Raw genomic sequence first — 11771 nt, 5'->3', positions numbered from 1 at the left:
CCAAGAACAAGTAGAGGCTATAACAAAGTAATCAAGCACCCCATAAAAGAAAAAGTTGATGACCTTAAGGGAGGTGGCGACGAGCTTCGAAAACTCTATGTCTTATAGAAGACTGAGAGCTCGACGAGGAGACCCCATTTTCTTGTCTTTGGATAAAGCAATGGTCCCGGTCAAAGTAGGAATCAGTTTGTTCAAGAGAAATCTTTGAAGAAGAACAACGAAGACCTACTTGCTGAGGTTAGACCTATCGAAGAACATTGGTCAAATCTAGTTAAGGTTGCCTCTTATCAACAACGGGCAAGCGGTATTTCAATACCAAAGTTAAAATAGAGACTTTGAAGTGGACAACAGTTCTCAGGAAGGTATCCAAGGTACCCAAAACCCAAACTTGGGGGCACTAGGACCCAGTGGAAGGTCCCTTTAGGATCTCCAAAAGCTGTACCAAGACTTTCCACCTGGAACGCTCAAAGCGAAGTAATAATGCAGCTTGGAACGCCGAGCACTTGCGAAGGTATTACCAATAAGCAGCTTGGGTTCTATTTATTTCTATGAATGCATTTGTTGTAAGGTTTTTATAGCGAAACATGATCAATAAGAGAGGTATTATCAGTACTTGCTTTATTATAATTACATTTTTAGCTTGACTGGCAATTAACTATATCAATAAATCGCGACCTAAGTGATGAAATTCCAAAGAAAACCAGAGTCAAGAGTCCAGAAAGGACTTACCTCAAAAAAACCACGCCAAAATCCAACTCTCTTAGGATAAACATCCTAAATACGAAGTTAAACTTGAGTTTTAAATAAAGGAAAAAAAACACATAGAAGGAAACGCTCTAAGCCGCGACCAAAGACCTCAAAAGGACAGTAAAGTCCAAATCAAGTTTACATCAATCAGATTTCCTCACATAACGGGATTGAAAATCCCAGGTCGACGAAGTTAAACTTGGAAAAATCCAGAAAAAGCACGTCGAAAAAATTGGCTTAAGTCGGCGCAAAAGCCCGAAAAGCACAATGAGTCCAAATCATGTCAAACCGCATAAAGATTTTTTCGCAAAAACTCCTAAAGAAGCAACTATGCATGACTTGGAGCAAAATTGGGTCTCAAGTCCGATTAGGAGAATTAAATGACTCCGAGAAATAAACAATCATTGCTCAAAAGAGAAACGTTGAAATGTTCTTTCATTAACTAAAGTTTAATTACATTCGGGCAACAAAAAAAAAAACTAAGATTCTTAAGCTGATGGAGGAGTCGGGCGTTCCTCTTCGACCTCGCACTCGGGAACCTCGCTCGGAGGAGTGGTCAGAAGAACCAAGTCTTTGACCTCCAACTTGGGCCTGCCCCTGACTTTTCTGGCCCTGCCATCATCCCCAGAGTCATCCGAGTACAGTAGGTCACCCTAGCCTCGATTGCATCCTTTCGATCTCTTTCGATAAGCTTGCGAAGGAAAGAAAAGTTATCAACAGTGAGCCTTCCATAATTTCCGCACAAGGAAGACAATGTCTTCCAAGATCGAGTAGTGACGGCCTCGTTCAGCTCCTCAATCCTAAGCTGAGTGCTCGCCTCAACTTCACATTGCCAACCTACAGTTCTCGGTAAGTGAGGAAGTCTCTGAATTTGGCCTCCTAGCTCGCTACGCTTCTGGCCAAGGAAAGCTTAGAGTTTAGTTTGTTGTTGGCTCCTCGCAGCTGAGCCAAACTCTTTCGGCCTTCTCCTAGCTTCACCTTACCCCGAGAAACCTGCTCGCCTTAGTTTGTCAAGGAACTCCCTTTCCTTGACCTCAAAGGCCGCAATTTCCTCCTAAGGCTTCAAGCTCGGCTTGCCTAGTCTCCCTCTTTTCTCGCAACCTTGGCCCTGGCAAGGCATCCTCCTTTACCGTCTCCACGCATCCATCCCTTATGAGTTCCCTTCAAGGTTTGGCACATTCTTTGTACAGGAGTCGCTCGCATGGCACATGGAAGCGAAAAGGTGGAAGCGAGCAAAAACAAAAGTGCATTCAAAAAGAGGAAGCGAGTACCAGTCCTTAGCCACATAGCTGCAGGTTAAGGCCAAATCTAGGAGGGAGCTGAGTCCCTAACGGCTACGAATGTTCCATGCGCAATCCTAGCCACCGCCCAACACCATATGGTTGGGAGTTGGTCCATCAGAGTGTCGACATAGCCTCGGTCGCTTCGCTCTCTCCCCATTTTGCTTGGAGAGCAGGTTACTCCCTCTTAGAGCAGCGCGCACCCGCAAGAGAGAGCTTCTTCTTGGCTAAGACTGCCAACATGTGTGGAACCTCTTTCCGAGCCCATGAGGCTCAGTCACCTTCTTCTTCCCTGAGCATCATGCTGCTCGGGTCTTACCTTTTCCAGCCTACAGTTGGCTCGGATGTCTTCTTTGTTGGCCTTAGGGGGCGGTGGGCTCTTCTCACCAACCACTAGAATGGTCGCGGATTTCTTCCGCTTAGGCCTTTGCAAGCTCGCCTTTGGCGCGTTTCGTGCTAACAGCATCGTGGTGTTTTGTCACCAATAGTCGGCGCCTTCTGACGCATGTCCGCGTTTTTTTTAAGGATTTTGGGTTTCTCGGCCCACATTCGCAAGGAAAAGGGAAACAAGTTACGATCAATTCGTGGAAAATCAAAAACAAGCAGCAACAACTTACATTTTTTCAAAAGCGCTAAAAATGGCCTCGTCCCTACAAAAGCTACGCCTTTAGGTGAGGAAGCATAAAAAGCGTCATGGACATTGGAAGCTCGTGCTCTAGTTCAACTGCCAATATTAAAGTAATTCGGTCAGATAATGAAGCAAAGCTCGAAACTCTCCTGTGCACGCAAGTGACCAAGGCCTTACTCACTTTCGAGGAAGACACCGCTCTCCCAGCTTCGTTGAAGAAGAATTGGGAATCCCGTGTGGGACTTCTTCGGGACATTGACCAGCCCGTTGAAATACTTTCTCGCCTTAGAAAGGTATTGTCTGGCTTGCCCCTTTTAAGTCGTACAAGGAAAACTCTTCGAACGGACGTCGCCTAGCTCAGATCATGTACGCGATGTATACCCTGTAATGATCAAGTAAAAATTGGCGTCAGTTGGAGGAGATCATGTCGAATTGCCTCAACACTTTATCGATGAAAGGGTGGGGGAATGGATACCCCGCATAGGAGAGTCTCGAAAATTGCCACCCATACGTGGAAGGTTCTTCTGAGAGTGTTCTCCCAAGGCCATTAGGTTGAATTGCAGCGCATAGGTCGCTGATGCGTTCAAGATCCCCGAAGTGATTAGGATTTGGCTCATTTGTAGCCTGTGAGCGGGAGACGAGGGGAATGAGCAGATGGATCAAAGCACAATCGGATAAGCCGCAGGTCGGGGTCCGAGCTTCTGGTGACAACTCTTCAGATATCCCGGGGACACATCCCCTAGTGCTCCGAGCCAACTGGTGAATCAATTCAATCTATGTGTGACTACTAGACGAGGACATGGTTGTAACTCGACTCTGGGTACTGAAAAAAGAAGCGACATGTGTTAGAGCTTGAACAACTAGACGACCATTCCACACTCGCTTCTATCTCAGGCACCCAAATAACTCGCACAACACAAGAAGTCACACGACCCTACCAGACACCGGTGGCACGCGATTAAACCCTTTAAAACTCAGACCATAGAAATGACCCCAAAAACCCTACTAAAACCTTAAAACATCCAATGTGCCACTACACAGCCACCCTTTAGCACAAAAGTCAAAAAATGAGCAAGGAAGAGAACGAGTCTTACCAGAATAAAGAAGTGGCTAAGAACTCGTAAGAAAGACCCGTAAAGATGTAAAAGACCGCAACGAAAAGCAAAGGGTGGAAGAACTTTCAAAGTGGTTGTTCTGAATATTCCACCTTTTATAGTGATTTTGCATGGAAGAAAAGGGGAGTTCAATCTTGACCATCGACTACAACTGATCCTAGCCCTTCATTCGTTAGCGATCTTAGCCCTTGGAGTGGCCAGTGTCTACCATCCACGAGGTGCGAAACCATCAAAATGATAACCATCGCCGCAGACGCCTCAACTTGCACGTGAACAGCTGTTATCCCCATGCCAACGAAACGTAACTGACAAAGGCTACCCATTTAAGCAACACGACCATGGAAATTACATTTATACCCTACTTTTTGTATTCTGAGTTTTGACAGGTGGCACAGGTAATAATGTCCAAGTGTGAAGAACGTAGACCACGTGTAAGGTCGGTCATGGAAGTCATCGAGCATGCCCTAAGACTCACTGTGAAGCCGAGCTTGGCGTCAAGTCGAGCCATAGTCTTCAAGCGAAAGAGCATGAACACTAGGGAGAGATGTTGTTTGTGGTTTTTTGCTAAGTGGGCCAACGCGAGATATAGCTCGCCCAGAATGATTCAGCAACTATGTTTGATCACCCAGCATAAGCTGTCGACCTAGCTCAACCCAGCACATGCTGTCGAGACAATCAGGAATTAATCAATCAATCCCCAGATTACTTTAGATCCCGAATATCGCGGGAATGACTGGATCAACAGTTAGCTGCGCGATCATAGCGCTCAATTGCAAGGATATCGAATTGTGATTCAAATCATTTGTAATCCCCTTAATTTCGCTTTTTCTTTATGTAAATCTTGTATATAAACCCCTAAAGATAGAAGGGAGACGAATTCTGGATTAAAACCACATTGTAAGCTCTCAAACATATACACAACGACAGTGGACGTAGGCAAACTTCGCCGAACCACTTTAAAAGTTCTCTTTGTCATTTACTTTCTGCATTTCATTCACTCATCGCTGATTACCCATAATCATGCACACATCAGTTCTGATCTCGGCAAGTCGATTGATTTCGCTGTGTGGTTGTAGATTTCTGTATCAACACATAAATAATTTGTAATAATATTTTTAAACGCGTAGGATTTTGCGATTGCCGGTTAATAATTTTCGTTATCAAGCTAATTCAATCCCACTGGTAAATTTGGTTGAAATCTTTGATAATATTATTTAATATTAATTTAAATTGGTTAGGATCACTCACAAAAGAGATGGGTTTTGTTTGTCAAAAGTTACAGATTGATATTCAAGACTTTCGGCAGATGACAAAATTTTATCCAGCCGACTTTATCACTTGTCAGAAGTAAGAAGCAAAATTGTAAACATTATCTCTGCAAGAATTGAAGACATCCATCAGACTTATCTTTTTCCAAACTTTACAATTGTCAAGCTCCCCTGACAACAAATGAGATTTTTCAAGAGTCCATTAATGAGCATTATCACTTTGTCTGCCAGTTTCAGAACAAGTCCTCAATAATTCAAGACACGTATCCAAGACAGCTCATCACTTATCAACTACTTTATCTTTTAGTCTATATTAGTCTATATTGTAATAATGTAACAGATTCAAATGCTTTTGAAATCCTGTTTGTTGTAGTATAAATATGTATTACTTCAATTGTATCGGTAGAAGTTTTGAGAGTTAAGTTTCAGACAAAACTTTGAGAGCAAAACTCTCGTGGACAAATTATCAAAGCAATAAAATTGTAGTGCAAGCTGGATTACGAATTCTGTTTTCCATATCTGATAAGGAATTGACAGTTTTGGAAGTCTATCATTTAGGAAAGTACTTTCCATTTTTCCTGGGGCAAAATTGAGGAAAAACACGTTATTTATTTATGAGTTGTTAGGTTAACCAGGGGGGAGGACGGCAGTGGATGTTTTGTTTTTAGTTTTTTACTTCCTACGTCAATATGTGCGGTTGATCTTTCTTCTTTAGTTCAAGGGGATTTTGAAGCCTAAATTCATGTCATTGGTATAACTTAACTTCAGTAACATTGTTCTTAATCTCATTCTTATTGGAATTGTTTATATTATTTTGTTTTAATTGTTTATGATTTTTGTTTGGGTGATTTAGTAATGGCCTCTAAATTGTTTAATCGAAATTTCATCTGTTAGAATTAGGAATTGTGATACATAATTGTCCACTTTCTATTCAATGAGTAACACATGATGATAGATGATTATGGACAAGTTCTCAATCTGTCACCTTGAATAACATAACCTAAGTTTAATAATCCAATCTTGCGTGATTGTTGCTTGGATTGATCTATCTTCCTAATTCTTAAGGTTGCCACTGAATTAAACTTAGAGAGCTTATTCTAGATTGTTCAAGGGTTAGGATCTAATTGAAGAGCTTATTTCAATAGTGACAATTAAGGGAAAATTTGGGTAACAGAGCTTGTTGTTTCCTAGGTCAATAATTCCATAATAACGAGATAGAATAATGTTACGGTTAGTTCATGTCCAATACATGTTTAGGTGGATCTTGAACCGAGAACTGGTTGTTTTTAATCTAATATTTTCTGCCATTGGAGATTTATTCGTTTCACTTTAGATTGCATTGTCTATAACCCCTTTCATAAGTCTGTTGTCATGTTTACTGTTTAAGATTTTATTTTATTTTATTTTTCTGTTGTTTTCATTATGGTTATTGGTCAGAATATAGGATTTAATCGAAGCATTCCCTGTGGGATCGACCCTTGCTTACCCTATATGCAATTTAGTAGTTAGGTTCATAAGGTTATTAATTTGGAGCATTCGGCACGCTACTAGCGACCTACTAGCGCTTGATGAACAAGATGTTTTCTAATCAAATTGGCCATTCCATGGAAGTATACATCGATGAGATGCTTGTCAAATCAAAGATCACTGAAAGTCATATTGAGCACCTAGGGGAAATGTTCGACATCCTCAGAAAGTATCAAATGAAGCTCAATCCATTGAAATGTGCTTTCGAAGTGAGCTCCGGGAAATTCCTAGGCTTCCTCATAAACCAACGGGGTATAAAAGCTAACCCGGAGAAGATTTAGGTCTTGCTCGACATGAAAAGCCTGACTAGCATTAAACAGGTACAAAGTCTGACTGGACGTGTGGCCGCACTCAGTAGGTTCGTTTCTCGAGCCACGGAGAGGTGTTTACCATTTTTTGAGACCTTGAAGGGGAAGAAAGGTTTCAAGTGAGCAGAGGAGTGTGAAAGAGCCTTTTAGGAGATGAAGAAACACCTCGGGCAACCCCCCTGTTGTCAAAGCCCATCCAGGGTGAACCGCTACTACTATATTTGTCGGTATCCAAATCCACTATCAACATGGCGTTGGTATGCGAAAAGGGAGGAATACAATGGCCCGTGTACTATGAGAGCAAGAGACTACTTGACATGGAGATAAGGTACCCAAAATGGAAAAGCTCGCCTACGCCCTTGTTGTTGCCGCTAGGAAGCTACGACCCTATTTCCAAGCACACTCCATCCATGTGTTGAGAACTTCCCTTTGAAGAAAATAACGCAAAAGCCCAAGGCATCGGGTAAACTAATCCAGTGGATAATGGAGATGAGTCAGCACAACATCAAGTACATCCCAAGGACATTGATCAAAGGCCAAGCCGTGGTGGATTTTATATCTGAATTCTCCTATCAGCTAAACGCCGAGTCAAGCCCGCCAAAGGTAGATACATCGGGAGAGATTGAGCAACAGAAACCAAAGAGTGATGACTTATGCTATGGACTTTGTATATAGATGGCTCCTTGAATTAAAAAGGAGCAGGAGTAGGCCTCTTGCTCAAAAGTCTGGAGGGAGATCCAATCAGAGTTCCTGTAAGATTCAGGTTCAACGCCTCCAATAACAAAGCTGAATATGAGGCATTGCTCGCAAGTCTTCCTCTCTCCAGGGAAATTGGGGCAGAGTCCATCAAGATCTATAGTGACTCACAACTCGCGGTCCATCAAGTTACCGAGGGATACCAGGCAAAGGAAGACAGGATGGCATCTTACCTCCAGCAAGTGGAGACCGAGCTCAGATAGTTTAGGTACTTTACCATCCACTAGGTCCCAAAGGAGAGAAACTCGCAGGCAGATGGACTAGCTCGCTTGGCCTCTGCAATGAATAATGAGAAGGCTGATTCAATCCCGATTAAATTCCTCCTAAAAGCAAGCATCTCCACTTCACAAAATCTAGTGTTAGCCACAAGTCAAAGGTATAGCTGGATGGATGCAATCATTGCCTACTTAAAAGATGACACACTGCCAAAGGACAGGACTGAAGCCAGAACACTCCAAACAAAAGTAGCTTGGTACATGCTCATCAACGATAAACTGTACAAGCAAGGCTTCAATGTACCGTTGCTGCAATGTATTGACCACGAAGATGAAAATTATATTCTACGAGAGATACATGAGGTTATATGCGGAAACCACGTAGGGGGTATATCTCCAGTTTACAAGGTGCTCTGCTAGGGATACTATTGGCCAACGATTTATGATAATGCAGCAGACTATGTCCGTAGATGTGACAGATGCCAGAGATTTACACAAACTCTATGAGCTTCCCTACAAGAATTGACCACTCTGACAAGCCCTTGGCCATTCGTGATCTAGGGCATCGACCTTATTGGCCTTTTACCTCAAGGAAAAGGGGACGTTAAGTTTACGATTGTTGCCGTATATTACTTTACCAAGTGGGCAGAAGCCGAGCCATTGGCAACGATAACGTTGAACAGGCTGAAAGATTTTGTCTATAAGAGCATCATTTGTCAGTTTGGAATTCCCCACATAATAATAACCGACAATGGGAAGCAGCTCGACAGCAAGGATTTTAAGACCTTCTGCAAGCGGCTAGATATCAAAAAAAGTTTTACAGCCGTCTACTGACCTCAAGCCAATGAACAAGTAGAGGCTGTGAACAAAGTAATCAAGCACACCATAAAGAAAAAGTTTGATGACCTTAAAGGGAGGTCGGCCGACGAGCTGTCGAAAACTCTATGATCTTATAGAACGACTGCCAAGAGCTCGACGAGTGAGACCCCATTTTCTTTGTCTTGTGGATATAAAGCAATGGTCCCGGTCAAAGTAGGAATCAGTTTGTTCCGAAGAGAAATCTTTGAAGAAGAAGCCAACGAAGACCTACTCTGTCTGAGGTTAGACCTGATCGAAGAACATTGGGTCAAATCTCAGTTAAGGCTTGCCTCTTATCAACAACGGGCCAAGCGGTATTTCAATACCAAAGTTAGAAATAGAGACTTTGAAGTGGACAACCTAGTTCTCAGGAAGGTCATCCAAGGTACCCAAAACCCAAACTTGGGGGCACTAGGACCCAGGTGGGAAGGTCCCTTTAGGATCTCCAAAAAGCTTGTACCAAGAACTTTCCACCTGGAACGCCTCAACAGCGAAGTAATAATGCGAGCTTGGAACGCCGAGCACTTGCGAAGGTATTACCAATAAGCAGCTTGGGTTCTATTTATTTCTATGAATTGCATTTGTTGTAAGGTTGTTTATAGCCGAAACACTCGATCAATAAGAGAGGTATTATTCAGTACTTGCTTTATTCATAATTTACATTTTTTAGCTTGCTGGCAATTAACTACTAATCAATAAATCGCGACCTAAGTGATGAAATTCCAAAAGAAAACTCAGAGTCAAGAGTCCAAGAAAGGCACCTTACCTCAAAAAAACCACGCCAAAATCCAACTCTTTGAGGATAAAACATCCTAAATCGACGAAGTTAAACTTGAGTTTTAAAATAAAGGAAAAAAACACATAGAAGGAAATCGGCTCTAAGCCGGCGACCAAAGACCTCAAAAGGGACAGTAAAGTCCAAAATCAAAGTTTATCATCATATCAGATTTCCTCACATAAACGGGATTGAAAATCCCAGGTCGACGAAGTTAAACTTGGAAAAATCCAAGAAAAAGCACGTCGAAAAAAATTGGTCTTAAGTCGGCGGCAAAAGCCCGAAAAGCACAATGAGTCCGAAATCAATGTCAAACGTCGCATAAAGATTTTTTCGCAAAAACTCCTAAAGAAGCGAACTATGCATGACTTGGAGCAAAATTCGGGTCTCAAGGTCCGATTAGGATGAATTAAATGACTCCGTAGAAATAAAACAATCATTGCTCAAAAGAGAAACGTTGAAAAATGTTCTTTCATTAACTAAAAGTTTAATTACATTCGGGCAACAAAAAAAAAGACTAAGATTCTTCAAGCTGATGGGGGAGTCGGGCGTTCCTCTTCGACCTCGCACTCGGGAACCTCTCTCAGGAGGATTGTGGTCAGAAGAACCAAGTCTTTGACCTCCAACTTGGGCCTAGCCTCCTCGACCTTTTCCTGGCCCTTGCCATCATCCCCAGAGTCATCCGAGTACATGTAGGTCATCCCCTAAGCCTCGATTTGCATCCTTTCGATCTCTTTCTGATAAGCTTGCAGAAGGAAAGAAAAGTCTATCAACAAGTGAGCCTTCCATAATTTCCGCACAAGGAAGACCAATGTCTTCCAAGATCGAGTAGTGACGGCCTAGTTCAGCTCCTCAATCCTAAGCCTGAGTTGCTCGACCTCAACTTCAACATATTGCCGACCTACAGTTTCCTGGGTAAGGTTGAGCGAAGTCTACTTGAATTTGGCCTCCTAGCTCGCTACTACTTTCTGAGCCAAGGAAAGCTTAGAGTTTAGTTTGTTGTTGGCTCCTCGCAACTGAGCCAAACTCTATTCGGCCTTGGCTGCCTTGGCTTCAGCCTTACCCCGAGAAACCTCGCTCGCCTTGAGTTTGTCAAGGAACTCCCTTTCCTTGACCTCAAAGGCCGCAATTTCCTCCCTAAGGCATTCAAGCTCGGCTTGCCTAGTCTCCCTCTCTTTCTTCGCAACCTTGGCCCTGGCCAAGGCATCCTCCTTTACCGTCTCCACTAGCATCCATCCCTTATGAGTTCCCTTCAAGGTTTGGCTACATTCTTTGTACAGGAGTCGGCTCGCCATGGCAACCTGAAAGCGAAAAGGTGAGAAGCGAGCAATAAACAAAAGTAGCATTCAAAAAAGGGAAGCGAGTTACCAGTACCTTAGCCACATAGCTGCAGGTTAAGGCCAATATCTAGGAGGGAGTCGAGTCCCTAACGGCTGCGAATGTTCACCAAGTGACGCAATCCCTAGCCACCGAACCCCAACACCAATATGGTTGGGGAGTTGGTCCATCAGAGTGTCGACATTAGCCTCGGTCGCTTCGCCCGTCTCTCCCCATCCTTTAGCTTGGACGAGCCAGGTCTACTCCCTCTTAGAGCAGCTGTCGCACCCGCAAGAGCGAGCTTCTTCTTGGCTAAGACTGCCAACATGTGTGGAAACCTCTTTGCCCGAGCCCCTATGAGGCTCAGTCACCTTCTTCTTCCCTCAGCCATCATGCTGCTCGGGTACTTTACCTTTTCCCAAGCCTATAGTTGGCTCGGATGTCTTCTTTGTTGGCCTCTTAGGGGGGCCGGTGGTGCTCTTCTCACCAACCACTTTAGAAGTGGTCGCGGATTTCTTCACGCTTAGGCCATTTGCAAGCTCGCCTTTGGCGCGTTTCGTGCTAACAGCATCCGTAGGCTGTTTTGTCACCAAATTAGTCGGCGCCTTCTAGGCGGCTGTCCGCCGTTTTCTTCTTAAGGATTTTGGGTTTCTCGGCCCACATTTCTGCAAGGAAAAGGGAAACAAGTTAGCGATCAATTTACGTGGAAAATCAAACACAAGCAAGCAACAACTTACATTTTTTCAAAAGCGCTAAAAATCTGGCCTCGTCCCTACAAAAGTCATACACCTTTAGGTGAGGAAGCATAAAAAGCTCATGGACATTGATAGCTCTGCTCTACGTTAACTGCAATATAAAGTAATTCGGTCAGATAATGAAGCAAAGCTCGAAACTCATCCTCGTGCACGCGAGTGACCAAGGCCTTACTCACTTTCGGAGCGAAGACACCGCTCATCCCAGCTTCGTTGAAGAAGAAT

This window comes from Pistacia vera, unplaced genomic scaffold, assembly GCF_008641045.1.
Source record: "Pistacia vera cultivar Batoury unplaced genomic scaffold, PisVer_v2 Contig199, whole genome shotgun sequence".
Classification (NCBI taxonomy): domain Eukaryota; kingdom Viridiplantae; phylum Streptophyta; class Magnoliopsida; order Sapindales; family Anacardiaceae; genus Pistacia; species Pistacia vera.
Note: the sequence above shows the minus strand (reverse complement) of the source record.